At 40.3% G+C, this 19,343-nt stretch overlaps 1 pseudogene across 1 annotated transcript; it reads right to left on the reverse strand.

Annotated features, from left to right (window-relative positions):
* Nucleotides 1-11,816: 11,816 nt before the first annotated feature.
* On the reverse strand, nucleotides 11,817-18,616 carry LOC143435580 (ubiquitin-conjugating enzyme E2 variant 1 pseudogene; annotated as a pseudogene). Its single transcript, XR_013106029.1, has 2 exons — nucleotides 18,433-18,616; nucleotides 11,817-16,650 (listed from the first exon to the last, which is right to left on the reverse strand). The product of XR_013106029.1 is annotated as a ubiquitin-conjugating enzyme E2 variant 1 pseudogene (transcript).
* Between the last annotated feature and the right edge of the window lie 727 nt (nucleotides 18,617-19,343).

Consider the following 19,343-nt stretch of genomic DNA (forward strand, 5'->3'; position numbering starts at 1 on the left):
CAAGTTTTCTTGCTGAGGGGTGAGAACTCCACTTGTATGTAGGTATAAGGACAAATATTTAGATTGTTGTTAGGGATTGTGCTGGTTTCGTAAATGTTAGCAGCTATTGTGAAAAACAATATGGAGGTTACTCAAAATCTTACAAATAGAATCTTAGGTTTCAGCAATGCCATTTCTGTATACATATACAAAGAAAATAAACATTTTTCTTTATTTTTATTTGTCTATTTTATATATTTGGGAAAGGGTATTGCTAAGTGTTTTCCTCTTTTAAAAATTCACATTTATTTTTTTGTTTGAGACATGATCACACTGTATAGACCTGGCTGGCTTAAAACTACTAGGCTGGTCTCACTCTTAAGAGATCTGGCTATCTTTGTCTCTGCCTTCTAGATGCTGGGATTAAAGGTATGGGTGTGTCATCACACCTGGCCTTATTAATTTATTTTTTAAAGATGGGTTTTATTGTTTATATATGGAGGGATGCACATATGCCGTTGCTTCAGTGTGCATGGAGGTCAGAAAAGGGTGACAGAGCTTCTGAAGTTGGAGTTACAGGGAGTTGTGACCTATCTGATGTTGATGCTGGGAACTGAACCCAGTTCCACTAAAAGAACTGAAAGCACTATTACCTGCTGAGGCATCTTTCCAACGAGCTGACCTAACTGTGTCCTTGTGTATGAGTGCATAAAGGGAAAAAGAAATGTGTATTTCCTACTGTATGCTACAACATAGAAAAAACTAGAAGGTACTATGTTAAGTGAAATCAGCCAGATAGAGACACGTTGTTTGTATGAAATAATTTTATATGTGTTACCTAAAAAGAATCAAAGTAAGAAAGCAATTGGAACATAGCAGTTGCCAAAATTTAGGGCTGGGCTAGGGGAAACGGGAAGATGCTTTTGGAAAATGACAAATATTCAGTTATAAAATGAATTACTTCTAAATGTTTAATGCACAGCATGGTGACTGCAATTAATATATAGTATGGCATCCTTGAAATCTGCTGAACAAAAAGATCTTAAATGTTTTTTAAAGTATTGAAGAGATACGACAAATGTGTTTATTGATTTGACTTTGGTAATCACTTCATAGAGTACAGATATAGCAAATTATCACATTGTATTTTTTTACAGTTTTGTCAATCATACTTCAGTAAGTCTAAAAAATGAGTAAAAAAATAAGTAATAGAATATAATAATTAGGTTGGTTGTCATGGTGCATGCCTTTAATCTAGTACTCGAGAGGCAGAGTTTGAGGCCAGTCTAGTCTACAGAGTGAGTTTTAGTACTACCAGGGCTACGTGCACCATGTTAGAAACAACCAAATAATAATAATGATAATGATAAATTTGAGTTTCCTTTTTTTTTTCAGTTTTGTCAAGACTTTGAAAATATTACATATTTTCCTAATTGCATTCTTCACTCCCCTAGTCTCTCAGATCCCTCCACCCTACCAAACCACCTTCATGTCCTTTCTCTCAGCATGCACAAGATCTGAACAAGTTTAAAATTGACAAAACCCCTGCACTGAGAAGGGGAAGTAGGCACAAAGTCCCACCTATAACCGAGAAGCTGTTTGTAATTGATACTTGCTGGGAAAGGGGAAATTAGCTTTCTACAGTGGCATGTCTTTGGGTATGTTAAGAATATTCCAGGGCAGACCTCTGGAAGTCGAAAACAAAGTGGATTTCATGTTTTTGTGTGTGTGTGTGTGTGTGTGTGTGTGTGTGTGTTTTTGTGTGCACGTAATTTGTGTTTTATTTCTCATTTTCTTAACAGAGTTTTGGTTTGTTTTTATTTTCATTTTGTTCTTTTGTTTTGAGAGAAAACTAAGTTGGTTTCTTTGGGACAAGCTAATCGGTATATCTATCACTTTTAGTATTTCTCTTTGAGTTAGAGTTTCCATCTCTGTATCAACCATCTGTTTTGTATTGTCTACTTTTTCATTACTATGCAATACCCTGTGCATATTAATTGTAGTTATTTTAAACCTGTGGTCCAAGAGTACCAGCATTCTTGAGTTACTGGAACCTCTTTATTTTTGTTCTTTGAGACTAGGGTTTCTCTGTGTAGCTCTGGCTGTCCTGTCTATAGACCAGGCTGGCCTTGAACTCAAGTATCTATCCACTTTCTTTTCTCAGTACATGGGGTTTTACCTACTTTAAACCTGTTCAGATCTTGTGTACACTGAAAGAAGCTGTGTGGGTAGGGAGGTAAGAAGATATGTAATATTTTTAAAGTGTTGACAGAATTGAAAAAAAGAAACATTATTTTTTAAAGGGGCATCATGGACTGTGGAAAATGAGCAATGAAACGGTAGCCTTTAGAGATGTGACAATAAGATGGTAGGGAGGAGAGTCTTTAACACCCTGACTAGATGATGCTGTGCTGCATGTCCTTAGCCATTTTATATGTACATGTGCTTCTCTCTCTCTCTCTCTCTCTCTCTCTCTCTCTCTCTCTCTCTCTCTCCCTCTCTCCCTCCTTCCCTCCTTCCCTCCTTCCCTCCCTCCCTCCCTCCCTCCCTCCCTCCCTCCCTCCCTCTCTTCTCCCTCCCATGTTTCCCCCCTTCCTCTCCAGCTCCCTTCCTCTGTCTCTCTCCTTCCCACCATTTCTTTTGGCGTTCTGTGTTTATGTATTTTTGTTTTGTTGGTGTTTTTTGTTGTTTTAGCAAGAGCCTTGCCGTGTACCCCATGTTGGCCTGGAACTTGTCATGCTTTTGCCTCAGCCTCTTGAGTTCCTGGTTTACAGGCATGCATCCCTACATCATAGCTTCACTTGAGCGCAGAAATTGTTGAGAGTGAGTATTCAGATATATTTCAAAGTAGTATGGTTCATACCCTTATCAGAAGCTTAAAGGATTTTTTTTCTTCAATCTATACTGTGAAAATTTAGTGCAGCACCCTGGGAGAAATCTCAGAAAGATGTGGGCACTCCCTACTGTTTAGCCACACTCAAATAGGAAGTTCTCAGACTCCTTTGCAATGGCCAAGAAATTTAAGACATGCTACAGAAGGTTTATCAGGAAGAAAAGTATATTATTAGAAATTTGTCTACGCACACACAAGGTAAAGAGCAACAGAATTTGAACAAATCAAGCTAAAATACAGGCATTTCTCATTTTTCTTTCACTAAAAGATGTTTAAGTTTGCCTGTTCAAATTCTAGTTCTAGAAATGTTTTTTCTTGTGCCCATAGAAGTTGTTTCTCTAGATGTTTTAGTTTCCGTAAGTAATACATCACTACTTATTTCCAGTTCTCCCGTCTTGGAGGCAAGAATTTGGCCCTGTGATTTCAATTCTGTGACTGAACTACAATCAGACCTGTTGCTTTTAATTTTGTTCAGCATTTTACTTAATCTTTTTGTCATTGTTGTTTTCTGTATTTTATGTTTTAACCCCCTGAGTCATGCTTGTATGTGTGTGGCCGTGAGGTTCATCCATTGGGGTACAGACAAGATTTCAATGACCACACTTCTAGAGAAAAATGACCCTTCCCTCCCCCAGCAACTGTCACTTGCCAACGGCCCCTCAGCTAGGGATGGGGCCTTGGAAGCCCTTCCTCCCTCCATGGTAGAATTTTGAAGTGACTTTATCTTGTTCAGGGAGCCACCCCAGCTCCTCTTAGTTTCTGAGTGCAAAGGTCATGCCTTGTCCATAGTACAGCACTTCACAACACTACACCCTATCCTCGGGCTCTTACTGTTTTCTGACCGTCTTGAGTATTCTCGTAGCCTTGAGGGAGTCGGCTGTTTGATATACATCACCTCCACCCTCCTTTACATGCTGGGCTGACACCCCAAATACATTCATTCACCCAGAAAATTTTGCCTTTATTGAGATTTATTGTATTTCTTTTTGCTTGCAAGAAAACAGTATTTCTTGTTTTCAATGTCAGGGATCTCTTAAAATTCAAGTGAAAATAAGATATACTTTTTATTATTTCAAACCAAAGTTCATATTATCAAGTTGTCAGTCATATTATACCTTTTATCACTTTCCTGCGTCCTGTCACTGAGACTGATATATAAATGCCTGTCTTCTTTTTTTATGCTAGTAAAGCATAAGCAGTGTGCACTCTGAATCTGAGTCATATCTCCTACTTGGTTGCTGTACTATTTATGATTATATTTTGTACTTGTTGATAGATGGTTAGAGTGTCTATCCTGTTTTGAACTATTATAATTATGACAAGCTGCTATGAAAATATTCATTTCAGTCCTTATATAGATATGTATTTTATTTCTTTGGCCAGATAATTCTGAGTAGAATTATTTAATATATGCTAGGTTCTTAGTAAATTTTAAAAGGCTGTCTCTATAAGTTTTGTACCGTATTCCCGTCCACAACAGTTTATCAGAATTCAGTTTGATCAATATTCTCACTAACATCTAGTATTGTTGATTAATTTCAACTTTAACCACTCTAATAACCTCAATGTGATATCCTCATTTATATAGCTGCCTAATTTGAAAGGCTACACAAAGGGACTGAAGACATGGCTCAAAAAGAGCACTTGCTGCTTTTGCAGAGGACCTGGGTTTCATTTCCAGCATCCACATGGCAACTAATAGCAGTCTGTAACTCCAAGTCCAGGGAGCATGACACCATCTTCTGGCCTCCTTGGGGTATGCATGCCTATGATGCGCTAACATACATGCAGGTAAACACTAAAAAACACAGAGTAAAAATGAACTTTAAAGATGCCATGGCTGGTTTTGTGGGGAAATTTTATTAACCCTCCAAAAGTGAGGCAGTCATTATTAATTGTGGAGTCCTGATTCTTGAGTCTGGTTTAAATATGGAGTGAGAGCTAACTGAAAATAGTGCCTGCTTTGAAAATTTCAAAGCCTTCCTCCAGTGACATACTTCTTTCAAAAAGGAGACACTTCTTAATCCTTTCCAAAACAGTTCTTTTCATTGGGGATAAAACATTTCAATATAAAAGCTTATGGGGGTCATTCTCATTCAAACCACCACACCAAGAGAATGTCAATAATTTTTTTAGCTGGGCGGTGGTGGCACACGCCTTTAATCCCAGCACTTGGGAGGCAGAGGCAGGCGGATTTCTGAGTTCGAGGCCAGCCTGGTCTACTCAGTGAGTTCCAGGACAGCCAGGGCTATACAGAGAAACCCTGTCTCAAAAATAATAATAATAATAATTTTTTTTAAACTGACTTGTTCTGATTTGTTATTGGTATTTGTTTTTTTATTGATTCCTGAAAGTGTGTTTGTGTGTATGTATGTGTGTATGTGTGTGTGTGTGTGTGTGTGTGTGTGTGTGTGTGTGTGTGTGTAAATGGGTGTATCATGGTACACATATGGTCATCAGACAAGCTCAGGTGTTTTCTTCATCTTCTACCTTTACAGGTCCCACACTTTTTTATTGGGTAAAATACATTCTGATTATTGTTTTGTTCAGTATAAAATATGTCAATGTCCCTTGTGGTTTGAAAGAGATGCCCCACATAAATCTCAGGCATTTAAATGCTAGATACCCCAGTTGGTTGAACTGTTTGGGACGGGTGAAGAGGTGTGGCCTTAGTGGAGGACATATGTCACTGATGGTGGACTTTGAGATTTCAAAAGCTATGGTCTCCTTCCAGTGAGTCTCCTGGCTTTGTATGGTTCAAGGTGTGAGCCCTCAGCTCTCACTTTCCAGCTCTAGTCCTCATGCCTGCCTGCTGCCATACTTCTTGCCATAATGGTGATGGACTCTTATCACTCTGGAACTGTAAACCCCAAATAAACACTTCTGTCCATAGGTTGCCATGGTCATGTTGCTTTATCACACAATAGAAAAGTAACTGACTGCGATAAGTATGTATAAAGTAAATATGGAATCTGAAGAGAAAGCTAAGATGTCAGACAATAGTGTATAATGGTTTTTAAAAAAATCCTCAGCTCAAAGGGAATATGAATTAGTTTATCCTGGATCCAAATATGATTGCCCATGACCCAGAAATACAGATCTATGTTATTTCAAATACTATGTTCCAATGTGGTAACATTTTCATGAACTCACAAAACTCAGATTATAAATGAAGACACTTTTCAGTATACATAAGTGGAACTATGAGATAGGCAAGTTACAGCAAAGTGGGAAAATCTCTTCTATAGGCTTCTGCTATATGGTGAAATCCTATATAATTTCACCAACTGGGTCCAAGTATTCAAATATATGAGCATATGGAGCTATTCAAACCACCAAAGGTATAAACTTTTGATGACTGAGCCATCTGCCCAGTCCTATTCTTAAAATAAGGAACAATATTGTCTTAAGTATACACAATAAGCTTCACCTTTGACCTTTTGCTTTTACATAAACCCCTCAGTGGCTGTTTAAATGAGAATAAGCCATATTGGCTCACATGTTTAAATAGTTGGCCCCTAGTTGGTAGAACTGTTTGGGAAGGATTAGGAGATGTGGCCTTGTTGAAAGAGGGATGACATTGGGAGTAAAGATTTAGCAGTAAAGGTTGCCTAGAGGTCCATGGAAAATCATTAGTTCAATAGTCTGACCTTTCAGGGGGAAAAAAGCTCTCAGCTGGCAAATGATAAATTTAAATGAAATCTATAAAATCTTTGGGGCTTTTTGTCTATTCTATGCCTATTATCTCTACAAGTGAGTGTATATTTCCATGGTACCAAATTTGTTTATAGTGAGTACTCATATAAAGTAGAAAGGATAAATTAGCCCAAATATCTTTTATTTAACATGACATGGGTAAAGCTTTGATTAATAAGTAAATTTAAATTTACTGGTAAGATGAAAGTAAAGATCTTTGAGAGTGCTGACATTTTTTTCCTGGGTTGCTAGCCAATCAGTATTGCATTTGTCCCTGCTACATGTTAAAGATTTGATGTTTCATCACCCTAGGCCTTTTGGCTAAGATTGAGTCAAGATAAAATGACCGAGACATGGTATTATAGCCAAGTTTTCTAAGAAACCATATTTTTGAGGTCGGGGACCACTATGGAAGAGTTAGGGGACAGATTGAAGGACCTGAAGGGGATGGCAACCCCATAGGAAGACCAACAGTGTCAACTAACTTGGAGCCCTTGGAGCTCCCAGAGAATAAGTCACCAACCAAAGAGCATACACAGGCTGGTCTGAAGCCCCCAACACATATGTAGCAGAGGACTGACTGCTTTGTCTAGCCCCCGTGGGAGAAGCCTAGTTCTGTAAAGACTTGATGCTCCAGAGAAGGTGGATGCCTGGGGGGAGGGCACTCTCTCAGAGGTGAAGGGGAGGGAGTGAAGAACTCTGGGAGGGAGAAGCAGGATGGGGGGCAACATTTGGGATGTAAATAAATAAAATAATTATAAAGTAAAGAAACTTTTTTTAGGAAAGTATCATTTTCTCCATCAAATACAGAAACTTACAGGAGTTTTCTTTGGCAGGGAAATAATTTACAATACCAATCCACTCATCTTTTTTAAAAAATTTTTTATTGGATATTTTATTTACATTTCAGATGTAATCCCCTTTCTCCATTCCCACCCCACCCACCCAACCAGGAACCCTCTATACCATTCCCCCCTCCTCCTGCTTCTATGAGGATATTCCCCCATCCACCCTCCCACCTCCCCACCCACGATTTCCCCCACACTGGGGCATCCAGCCTTCACTGGACTAAGGACTTCCTCTCCCACTTATGCCCGACAAAGCCATCCTCTCCTACATACACAGCTGAAGCCATGGGCCCCTCCCTGTGTGCTCCCAGGCTGGTGGTTTAGACCCTGGGAGCTCTGGTTGGTTGGTATTGTTGCTCTCCCCATGGAGCCACAAACTCTCTCAGCTCCTTCAGTCTTCTCTCTCACTCCTCCATCGTGAACCCCATGATCAGTTCAATGGTTAGCTGTGAGCATCCAGCTCTGTATATGTCAGGCTTTGGCAGACCTCTAAGGGGACAACTATATCAGGCTCCTGTCAATATTCACTTCCTGACATCCACATCAGCATCTGCCTTTGGTGAGTGCACATGGGATGGATACCCAGGTAGAGCAGTCTCCATATGACTCCTCCTTCAGTCTCTGTTCCATACTTTGTCTCTGTATTTGCTCCTGTGAGTATTTTGTTACTCCTTCTAAGAAGGACTGAAGCACCCACACTTTGGTCTTCCTTCTTCATGAGCTTCATGTGGTCTGTGAGTTGTATCTTGGGTACTTCAAGCTTCTGGGCTAATATCAACTTATCAGTGAGTGCATACCATGTGCCTTCTTTTGTGATTGGGTTACGTCACTCAGGATGATATTTTCTAGTTCCATCCATTTACCTAAGAATTTCTCAAATTCATTGTTTTTAATAGCCGAGTCTTCTGTTCTCCTCTGGACACCGGCTGAGATTTACAGCTTGTTTGCTGTGGCGTATTTTCTTTTAAACTCTAATAAAATTGTTCTTTTTTTGTTTTACTTTTCATCAAGGCAAAAGAGGCTGGCTGGGATTATAGCAGATTCCCTGCCCCCTAGAATTCCCTCCCCACTTGCAGCTACTGCTCTCATTTTGTGAGTACAGTAAATGAACAATGTGCTGACTGAGAAGCCCACAAACTCCCTGTAAAACTGCTGCTGAGCCACATGCCTGCCAGCTAAGACTTGTTACCTCTCTGCATTTTCTAAGAAGAGAATAACCATGTTCAAGCAGATAACTTATTTAAAGAGGTTTGCAGCCCTCCTGCTTTCTGAGGAGGCAAGCTTGTTTCAGAGAGTGGTTAAAATCAGTGCCAGTGCTGCCCACAGCAGTCCGAAGACTGTTTGCTTGGTGTGGAGTTGGAGGGTCTGTGAAGCTAGTAGGTTTCTAAGAACTGTTATCGGGAAAGGAATTTGCCTGCAGCTTTAGCAGGTCATTTCTCCAATAAAACTTGTTTTCAAGTTTGGAAAGAACAAAGCCAAGTTAGGTTCTAGTTCTCTTAAGATCACTAGCAAACCACTGTACTAATTCCAAACCTTCCTTTTCCTTCCTGTGATGAGACAGAGTCTCGCTGAGTTGCCAAGGCTTGCCTTGAGCACACATAGAGCCTAGTCAGGCCTTGAATTTCTAAGCAGTTTGTGCTAGCAGGCTTTACTAAAACAGCTATACAACCAAGAAAATAAAAATAATAAAATAAAAATTAGACGTAAAAATGTGAATTAATGGTATAATAAGTATTAATCAGTTGTTTAAATCCGTGTGTTTATCTGTTTTGGGTAGATTATTTGCATATGGACACATATTTTAAATTCTAGAATTCACCTTACCTTTTACTTTGGTTCTAGACAGTGCCTGCTGAAGAGATTATAACTTGTCTTTTTTGCCATACTTTTTCTTTCATTTGTTTTTTGAGACAGAGTTTCTCTGTGTAACAGTCCTGGCGTCCTGGAACTCGCTCTGTAGACCAGGCTGACCTGCACCCTGCCTCTGCCTCCTGAGTGCTGGGATTAAAGGCGTGCGCCACCATGCCCGGCTATTTGCCATACTTTAAAATTCAAAAACTTGTGCTTTTCAATACTATAGGACAAGCATTATGGATTATTGCTGTTTTTAATTGCTCTTCACTACACTGCTCTTTTGGTTGATAATGTATTCTGTAGTCTTTCTGGCACTATCTGGCTTCTCTTTGCCAGGCTTTATTATATTGTTTTTGTTTGTTTGTTTGTTTGTTTGTCTTTTGTTTTATTGTTTCTGTCATTACCCTCAAGTTGTCTTCAAATTTCTAGTCTAGTTTCCTTGGAGTTGCCTCTGTGTCAACATAAGTTATTGTTCACCAAGTGTTTGGACAGAACTGGTGTCTAAACTCTGTGCCGTATGCCTGCGACCTTTACTTGGGAGATCAGTGTATGCACATTCAAAGTTCAACCAGTTGATAATGCTGCTTTGACATTTACTTTCTACTTGGGCAAGGACTCATTTTCATCTAGGGACTTAACGTGATGTTTGAAAATGTTATTCCTATAAATACTATTGAGGTTTGCTTTCATATTAAGTTAACTTATTTTAAAACAGTTTGATCTCTTTGGGCTTTACTTTTAATCCTCTTTAGATGAAGGTAGAGTAACAATTATTTTAGAAAAAAAAACTTTCCTGCTTCTGAGGGGGGGGAAAACCCCCTCTAGATTTCTTAAGACAGTTTCCAACAACATTTCCTACTCTGGATGGTTGCTCAGTTTTGTGCCTATATTGGTTTCCAGATTTTTTTATTCTATTTTCTATTTTTCCAATAGAATCAACATGGGTGCACTAATAAGTGCTAAGCTGAATAATTGAAGCATATTGCAAACGCATGGGGTTCACAACTGGAATCCTAGCATTTGGGAGGTTTATGCAGTTGGATTATCATGAATTCCAGGTCACAGAGTAGGGCCCTGTATCAGTCCCTCTTGTTCTTGGAGTTCTCTCTGTGTAGCCTTTTCTGCTCTAGTACTCTGCCTGACAAATTCTCCTTACTTTGGCTTCTGTGAATTTATAGCGTCCTCTAATCATTTATTCTCAAGTAATAAAACAGTTGTTTCTAGCCTTTAGTCTTTTTCCCCCCTTCCCTTCTCCCTTTGCTTCAGCCCCCACTCACTCCTGGCCCTGCTCACTCCAGCCCAAAGGTAGGTAGGTTTATTTATTTATTTATTTATTTATTTATTTATTTATTTATTATATGTAAGTACACTGTAGCTGACTATAGACACCCATATGAGGGCATCAGATCCTGTTACAGATGGTTGTGAGCCACCATGTGGTTGCTGAGATTTGAACTCATGACCTCCAGAAGAGCAGTCAGTGCTCTTAACTGCTGAGCCATCTCTCCATCCCTCCTTTAGTTTTATGAGATGTCTCCCGTCTTTCATTGGCTGGCACATCTAATATAATGTTCAATAGAGTGTTAGAAATATTCAAAATCTCATTTGATCACAGCCAGACTAAATCTTCTACTCATTAGGATTAGTCACTCACCATTTCTCTCTTGACCCCATTCTGAGGCAACAACCATTTCTGTCTCGACCCCATTCTGAGGCAACAATTAGAATTTTTTTAACCTCTGTAGATTTATTTTTTTTCTAGACATACACATGTGCTCGTATAGCTTCTCTTGTTTAACATGTTTACTTTAATGATGGTGAGAATACAAGAGAAACACTTATATACTGCACGTGATTAAACCACTTAGGAAATCACCATGGATGATCCTCAGAAAACTGAAAGTGGAACTCACAGAAAGAATCAAAGTCAGCTTACTGTAGTGGATTCTTCAGTGCCATGCTATCTCTTCTACATCCCTCTTCTATTTTTGAGATTATCTTGGGTCCTTTGGGATAAACTTTATATGCTATGACCAAGTGATTAGCACCCTTAACTTTATCTACTCCATTAATTTCTTTATTTTCCATGGAATATAGTATATCTGGAGGTCCTGGTAATTAGGATGTAGACATATTTGAGATGATGCTATTCTGCTACCCTGTATTGTGTCAACTTTTGCTTAATATAATGTACTGTAATGTTGCTAAATGTATACAGAATAAGAATTGCTTTCTTCATAGTGCAGAGGCAATTTTATGATAATATGTCTTTGTGTATCCTTATATAATGTTTATTTAAATAAGCTCATGTTACCTAATGTTACTGTTACCACAAAAGCTTAATTTTATTAGTGTTGTATAACATATTTTTCTCTCCCTGTACCTTTAAGATTTATATAACCTTATATTTAAGATAATATTTCCTGTAGGTGACATTTTCTTTTTCTTTCTTTCTTTCTTTCTTTCTTTCTTTCTTTCTTTCTTTCTTTCTTTCTTTCTTTTTTTTTTTTTCAACACAACAAATTGCCTTTATTTCGGTATGCATCCACATTTTAACATTTAGTGGTCCTGAACAGAGTGGGGAATGTGGCAATGAGCCAGGAGGCCAGGCCCACTGATCTGCAAAGATCTGCAAATGTGGTGACACAGAACTCCTCCCACAGAGCTCCTCCGGGTCCCTGCGGGTCCCTGCCTGCCCAGGGTCTGAGGAGTAACAATGACACCTGCATCTGCAGGGTCAGGGCCTGCTGTCGGGCTCCTCATCAGACCCGATGGGTGCCAGGGTGACTCGAGAGCCCTGTTCAAACCTCTTTAATGTGTAAAAGCAAAGCGATTATGGGAAAGAAACCAACTCACAACTATGTGCGCTTAGGACTTCTGCATGGCCTTTCTCTAGGCATATCCACCAAGGACCCTGAGCGCTGGCCGGTCTGAGTCGCCTTGTGACTGCTCTGTTCACCTCTAGCCCTGAGCTCAAAGCTCGGGGACTGATGGTAGTAGCAGGGCCAAGGACCCGGAGCTCCCTTCCCAGGCTGGTGGCAGGTGAACGAGGGTGGCCCAGAGCTAAGTGAAAGAGGCCAAGCTCTAAGAACCTCATCTGATGACTTCTGGCCACAGCAAGTGTTGGGTGGTGATGGGCAACAAGGGAGTTGAGGGGGGGAAAGCAGCACCCGTGATAAAGATGGGGAGACAGGAAGCCCTGAATTCCTCACCTGCGGCCAATTTCAGAGGAAGTAGACAGTTACAATCTAAGCTTTGGCTGAGGTTGAGAGTGTCGGAGTGGGGACTATGGCTTAGATGGGGCGTCACTTAAGACTTAAGAAAGCAGGGGTGTAGCCAAAGCGCCCCAAGCCCAGCAGTCCCTCGGCTGCTACCTAAAGCCTTCCCATCTATTCTAAGGGCCACCACATAGCTGTGGCAGAGGGCAGGCAAAGGCAGGCCCGCACCAAGTGCCAGCAGCAGGTGATTGTGTGACGTATCTGTTCACAGTTGCATTAGCTGTGCCCACCGCTCTCCAAGGAAACCGATTTCAAATCCCAGAAGTTCAACCAGGCAGACAGCGGTTACACTTGACAGATGATGTTACACAGCACAACTCAGGCATCTCAAATGGACAAGAAGTTAGTATCAGAACAGTGTGTCAGGATGAAGTCTGAGTGGGGCTTCTCCAGTACTTTGAGGTCTACGGGTGTATCTAGAAAATTTACTACTGTAGAAAATGAAGACTTGGGTTGGATGGGGAGGAGAGGCGGGGCCTTGGTGACTAACACTGTCCTTCTGGCAGCTGTGGCAGCTTCATGTTCTCTTGACATCATCAGGCGCCGCAGCTCCTGCAGGACGACTTTTCTGCCACTTTGCCAGCACCGCCGTGGCTCTGGGATCCACCACTCGATTGGAACTGCTCACGCCACTCACATTGACTCTGGTTACAAATCTTACAGACAGGGGTGCTTGTGGGTACTTAGGCCCACATTCTACTTTAAGGCTGTATATTTGGTTTTCATAAATTGTTCGTGGAGGCCCAATTATCATGCCTGTCCATCTTGTAAGTGTCATGTCCTCATTGTCCTCCAGTCCCCAGCTAACTGTGCCGTCGCCGACTCCTTTCTGGCCTTCTTCCAGCTCTTCCAACAGTCGGAAATTTCGAAGGACTTTTACTCCTAATCCTGTGGTGGCTGTCATCTTGTGTCGCTGTCGCTCGAAGGCCAGCCCCTTCTTCACCCATTTTTATTTTTCTAATTTATGCCGTTGCTCTGTCTTATTGTAGTCTGTAGCATAATTGTGTTTAATATAATCATTAGATTTTTCTCTTGGAAAATTTCAATTTACTACTTGCTTTCTTGCCCTCTCACATTCTGCCTCTTGCATTCTCCTTTCTAAAAATTTTGTTTCAATTATTTGACTATCTTCCTATTAGTTCTTATACATCTTTGCACCAGCTTTTATTTCAGCTTCTAGCGATGGCCTTTACCAGTTCATTCCCTCCATTTACACACATGTGTCTCCATTCTTCAAGAGTCTGAACTGGCATGGGCAGTAATCCCAGCTGCCCAGGGGACTAAGACAAGAGGATCACAAAAGGCCTGCCTGGGCCACAAAGTAAGTTCGAGATCGGCCTTGTTAACTTAGCAAGATTGTTTAAAATTTTTAAAATAAAAAAGGGTTCTGGCACAATGCAAAAGCAGAAACACTGACCCTTGGTATAGGTTAACCACGTGGGCAGGATTTGTTCAGGAGTGTTCCGCTCTCTCCACTGATCTGAACTCTTGAACAAAGGCTGTCCTCTCTGTTTATGAATATGAAACTATAAATATGAGTTTCACAAGGGAGGAAATTAGTTTGGGGTCCTATTGACTCAGAATAGCACAAAGAGCCAGAAACATGTTATCAGTCAATGTCTATCTGTTGATTTCAGCATTTTTCTTGATGTTTTGTGAGGGTCGTTTTCAATCGAATGGTCTTAAGGCTAGCCACCACATGTTGTGTACACATACATTGTTCCAAGTCAGGGGTCTGAATGGCTCACAAAGGAAAAATAGGGAACATGGTACATCAGGGTGTTGAAAGCATGGTAAGATTGGTTGTAGTGTTTTTTTAGAGGTCAATTAATTCTGAACAGGTTGGATACATAGTGTGTAAGCAGAATGTGTACATAGTTATAAGTGCTCTCAAAGCATATTATTAACTTGGTTATGGGTTGAGTGGAAGTTTGATTGTGAAGGCAAACAGTATTTCTCAGGACAAACATTTTCATGGATCCAGGGATATGGCTCAGTGACAGAACGGTTGCCTAAGCATGTTGAAATCCTAGATTCATGTTGAAATCCTAGATTCAATATGCAACACTATAAAAGGATGAGGATGAGGTGGAGGAGGAAGAAGAGGAGGAGGAGAGTCTCCTTTACTCCTTTAATCTATGTTGTCTTTGTTAGGGGAAAAAAGCATAGTAAAAAATATTATGGCTTAGTCTTTTTTTTTAATAATTTATATTTTTATTCACTTTACATGCTAATTAAAACCCCCTTCCCAGTCCCCCCTCACAAATTCCTTCCTCAATTACCCCTCCCCTTCTCTTTAGAGAAGGGGGTTGTCCCCCTCTTGTGTACCATCCCACCCTGGGACATTTAGTCCTAGCGGGACTAGGCACACACATCGTCTCCCACTGAGGCCCAACCAGGGAGTCCAGTGTTAAATCTTGAAGTTTCTGTTTTGTTCCAGGGGAAGTCAGTCACTATATAAGATACTGATGATCCTGACAGAGCAACCTAATGATGCTCAGAGTAACCCAGAAAATAGCTGAGGAGTCATCACTTAGTGTATCTACATTGCCATATATGTGACCCTTGCTGGCTTATCCCATGTAGTCCTTTGTAGATTGAGTAATTTCCTCAAAGATATCATATATAGTAGAGTAATTGCAGCCTGACCATGTCTAAAAACAATTTGTCCTATCCCCGGTTACTCATGCCCACGGAATAGAGAGCTTATAAAATGGTTGTTTTAAACCTCTAATTTTTAAAAAACATGAAATATTATACACATAACAGAAATACAGCCTCATCTTTATACTTATTATTGTGTATTATTGACTTATTAATTTAAATCGTTCCTTTTACTTCTTCCCAGATAGGAAGATGTGAAGACCTTAGAACATTTTATCTCCATTTCCCTTTCTAACTCTTAATGCTTTATAAACTGAGTTAAAGATGTTGCTTCTGCATATTGGTTGTATGTTATTTACTTATTCAGAAGAGGTTAGAATCCATTAGCTCAAAAACAGTGTTAGTTGTGGGGTAAGCTTTTAAAGCCTGATAATTCCAAACACAGATATGTATATTTCCAATAGATTTTTAGTTATCTGGGCATTATGCATTGTATATCCACTATGAAACTGTACTGAACATTTGCTAACCCAAAGTAAGATAAGCCCTGGGCTAGAAGACTCCAAGCTACTACTGGCCTCCGGAGATTCCCTCATGCTTCTAAGCATCACCTAGACATGTAAGTCTGATCTTTCATCTTACTCTGATTCTCTTCTCCCCGTGAAGATACTTTGTTCCCTTTCTTTTGGGTTAGTTCCCTTCTGTTATCTTTCACCTATAGCCCCTGGAAGGTTCCATGTTGAGACAGCCCACACCCCCTTTAACCCAGTAATTTCCCACTGTCAACATGAAGACGTGTCCATGTTGCTAACATGAAGTTTGTTGTGTGCTACTGCCACCTCGTGGTTATCTTTTCTCTCCCTTACACATTACTGAAACAAGTAGGAAAGAAAACAGCAGAAAGTTGGGTCATGATAAGGAGTTCATCTGGTCAAAAGGAAAATATTTAGCAGAAATGATAAGTGATTGGGACTTACATTTTGGGATGTGTACACATTAGTTAGATATGTATGTTCTGTGCTGTTACATACTCTAGTCTCCCCTTGTGCCTCATGAACCTGGCAAGTTAGTAGCACCATGTTTTGCAAACACTCACACAATTGGAATTGGTTTGAGGTGACTGTCTTAAGAGGGGAGTTAGTAAGCCTGCCTAGGTTTCATACTAGGTATGGAGTGGGCCTGAACAGGATAGAGAATGCCTGCCTCTCAACCAGGAGTGGCTTGCCTGCTGACTCCATAATGGACTATGACGAGAGAATCTCCCTGCAATTGCACTGACTCCTTGAGTCTCTCTGAGAGGAGAGGAAATTCTCATCCCCATGTATGCAGTGCCAAATATCACAAAATAAAGCTGAGTCCAGTTTCCTAAGTTTAACTGGAGTAGGTACCTTTGTAAAGAGTTAACCTGTAGTTGGCTACACTAAAGTTTGCTGTTCCAGATGGCATCGATCTCATCCTTCTTCCAGGGAATACTGAGCCTTCATTGCATCTGTCAAGCCTGAAATTGACCAAAGATAAGTTTTATTTCTGTCCCTCTGAGGACTCCACAGAGATGACCATCCATCAGCACAGATCCAAACTACCAGTTGCATGCTGGGCTTTGTTATATAGACTGCTTTTTACCAGGACTTTTTACTGTGTGGAACTAAGGTAAGATCTTAGGCTTGGTGTGGAAAACCAGAGGGGAGGGGTTGGCAGAAGAAAATTGCTGTCCTCTGTAGGAAAAGGCAGCAGAATATCGTCATGATCATAATGAAGATAATTTATACCCTTTCTCTCGCCCTCCCTCCTCCCCTCCCCCCTCTCTCGTGTGTGTCCGTGTGTGTCCAAGCTATTTTAAAACATTTTTTAAAATATCAGGCATGATAATGTCTGCAGTCCTAGAACTTGCTCAGTTTTTTTAATAAGTACTTAAATATGGAATTAAGGTAAAAGGAGCTGTATGACATGCATCTAGTTAGGAACAAGTTTCAAAAACTGGAGCTGAAAAGGAACAATTTGGTATTCACAGTGAGATATCTCCCTCTCCATTTCCCTCTCCTAATTTTTCAAGATTGCAGTATATTGTTATTAACAGTGGTTATCATGTTGTATGATAGATCCCTTGAACTTACTCCTTTTATCTAGCTGCAATTGTGTGTCATCATCCATCCTTTCTCCAGCCCCCCTTACTGCCTGACCCCTGCCTAACCACCCTTCCACTTTCTACTTCTGTGGGTTCAGTTGATGTGATGTTTAAGTCTGGAGGCTTGCTATCTTATATAAGGCCTCATAAGAGACTGTTCAAACTGCCCATATAAATTGCTAGCTAAAGTCAAAGTTTCCTCAGTCGACTAGGTTGGATTGTGTGATGTAGCATGAGCATGTGGAAAGTCCAAAGGAGGCTGAATTCAGCCCATCCGTTTTTTTTTCTCATGAGGGTTCTGATGAATAGAAGTCTTCTATACTAGTATTGATGGCTAACCTGAAGACAATTCAGTGGGTTGTGCCTGCTCTGAATTTAATAAAAACTTATGAGAAGTGAACTCACAGTCAAATGTTGCCTGTTAGTTTTGATAAATAATACCCTGTTTGGTACAAATCACAGTTACTGCAAACAATGTACTGTCCCACTCTTAAGCCAAACAAACCATTCACAGCCAAGGCTCTGCTTACTTGTGAGCCTGGAGTTGGAAAGGGGGTAACAGAGGGCTCTGGGGGGCAAAGAGGAACTCACTTAGATGACACCAGTTAAACCAGTAGGCAAACTCCAATGCTTTTTTGAGTTAGAATGTAATAGCAGGTTTCTATTTCAGAAAGTCTTAACTTCATGCCTGCCTCTACTTTATGCTAGTGGACCCTTGCTTCAGTACTTAAGGGACTAGTGGTAGCTGAAGTAAGCCTCCCTAGCAGACGTCCCCCCTCTTTATCCCACATCAAAATAGTTGTTTGGGTTCCAAAATAGACAACACTGGTTATGTCTATTGAACATACATATCCAATCATCCCTAATCACAGCAAGTATTCATAATTTAAATGAATGCTTTTAGGAAGCCACATGCTTGGGAAAAAGATAATAAAAGTGACTGTCTGCTTAGCAATAAAACTGGCCTAGTTTCATTTAGAGATATGCGTGTCCTGATTGTTGTCAATGAAATTATTCCCTTTCCAGTTATTCGAATGGATTGTCTCAGCTAGGAGGTGGCCTCTTTTGACAATGTTTGTATTACTGATAGTCACTATCAGGTAGAAATCAGTTAACTGGAGCTGGAGAGATGGCTTAACAGTTAAGATTACTTACTGGCTCTTTTTCCAGAGGAAGCTCCCAAGCACCAATATGGCAGTTTTCAACAGTCCTTACTTCCAGTTACAGGGGACCAGCGCCCTCTTCTGGCCTCCTCAGGAACCAGCCACATATGCAAACCATTCAGGCAAAAACTCAAGGACATAAAATAAAAATAAATAAATTTTTATATTAAAAAATCAGTAAACCTTTCTGACTAGTAAAAGTGATGCATATTCCACACCACTTGCTAAGGCTGAGAACTAAAGAATGTAGTCTATCATAGGGGTATCATTTCTTATTATCTGACTATTCAAGTGTCAGTATGGCCTGTGCTTCAAGCGACTACCAATTAGAGGCTAACTATGGACAAGGAGGAATTAACAAGACTGTTCCGTTCATCGGTGAACATCTACTAGATAGTGTTACCTTAGTGAATGCCATTTTAACAGTACTGGTAAATACTTTCATCTTAGCTAATACGTTGTTGTTGATATTATTATTATTATTATTATTATTATTATTATTATTATTATTATCTCATCTATTACATCCTGACCACAGTGTCCCCTCCCTCTACTCCTCCAAGTCCTTCCCCCTAACTCTCCTCTCCCATAGATCCACTCCTCCATTTTCTTTCAGAAAAGAGCAAGCTTCCTAGGGAATATCAATCAAACATGGTATAACCAGTTACAATAAGACTGGGCACAAACCCTCATATCAAGCCTGGATGAGACAAAAAAGTCAGATACCCCCTGTTCCATGGTTAGGAATCCTACAAGAACACAAAACTATGCAACCATAGCATATATTGAGAGGGCCTAGGTTATAACCATACAGGTTGTCGGTTCTGTCTCTATGAGCCCTTATGAGCCCTGGTTAGTTGATTCTTTGGGTCATATTGTTGTGGTGTCCTTGAACCCCTCTGC

Source organism: Arvicanthis niloticus, chromosome X (genome assembly GCF_011762505.2).
Source record: "Arvicanthis niloticus isolate mArvNil1 chromosome X, mArvNil1.pat.X, whole genome shotgun sequence".
Lineage (NCBI taxonomy): Eukaryota > Metazoa > Chordata > Mammalia > Rodentia > Muridae > Arvicanthis > Arvicanthis niloticus.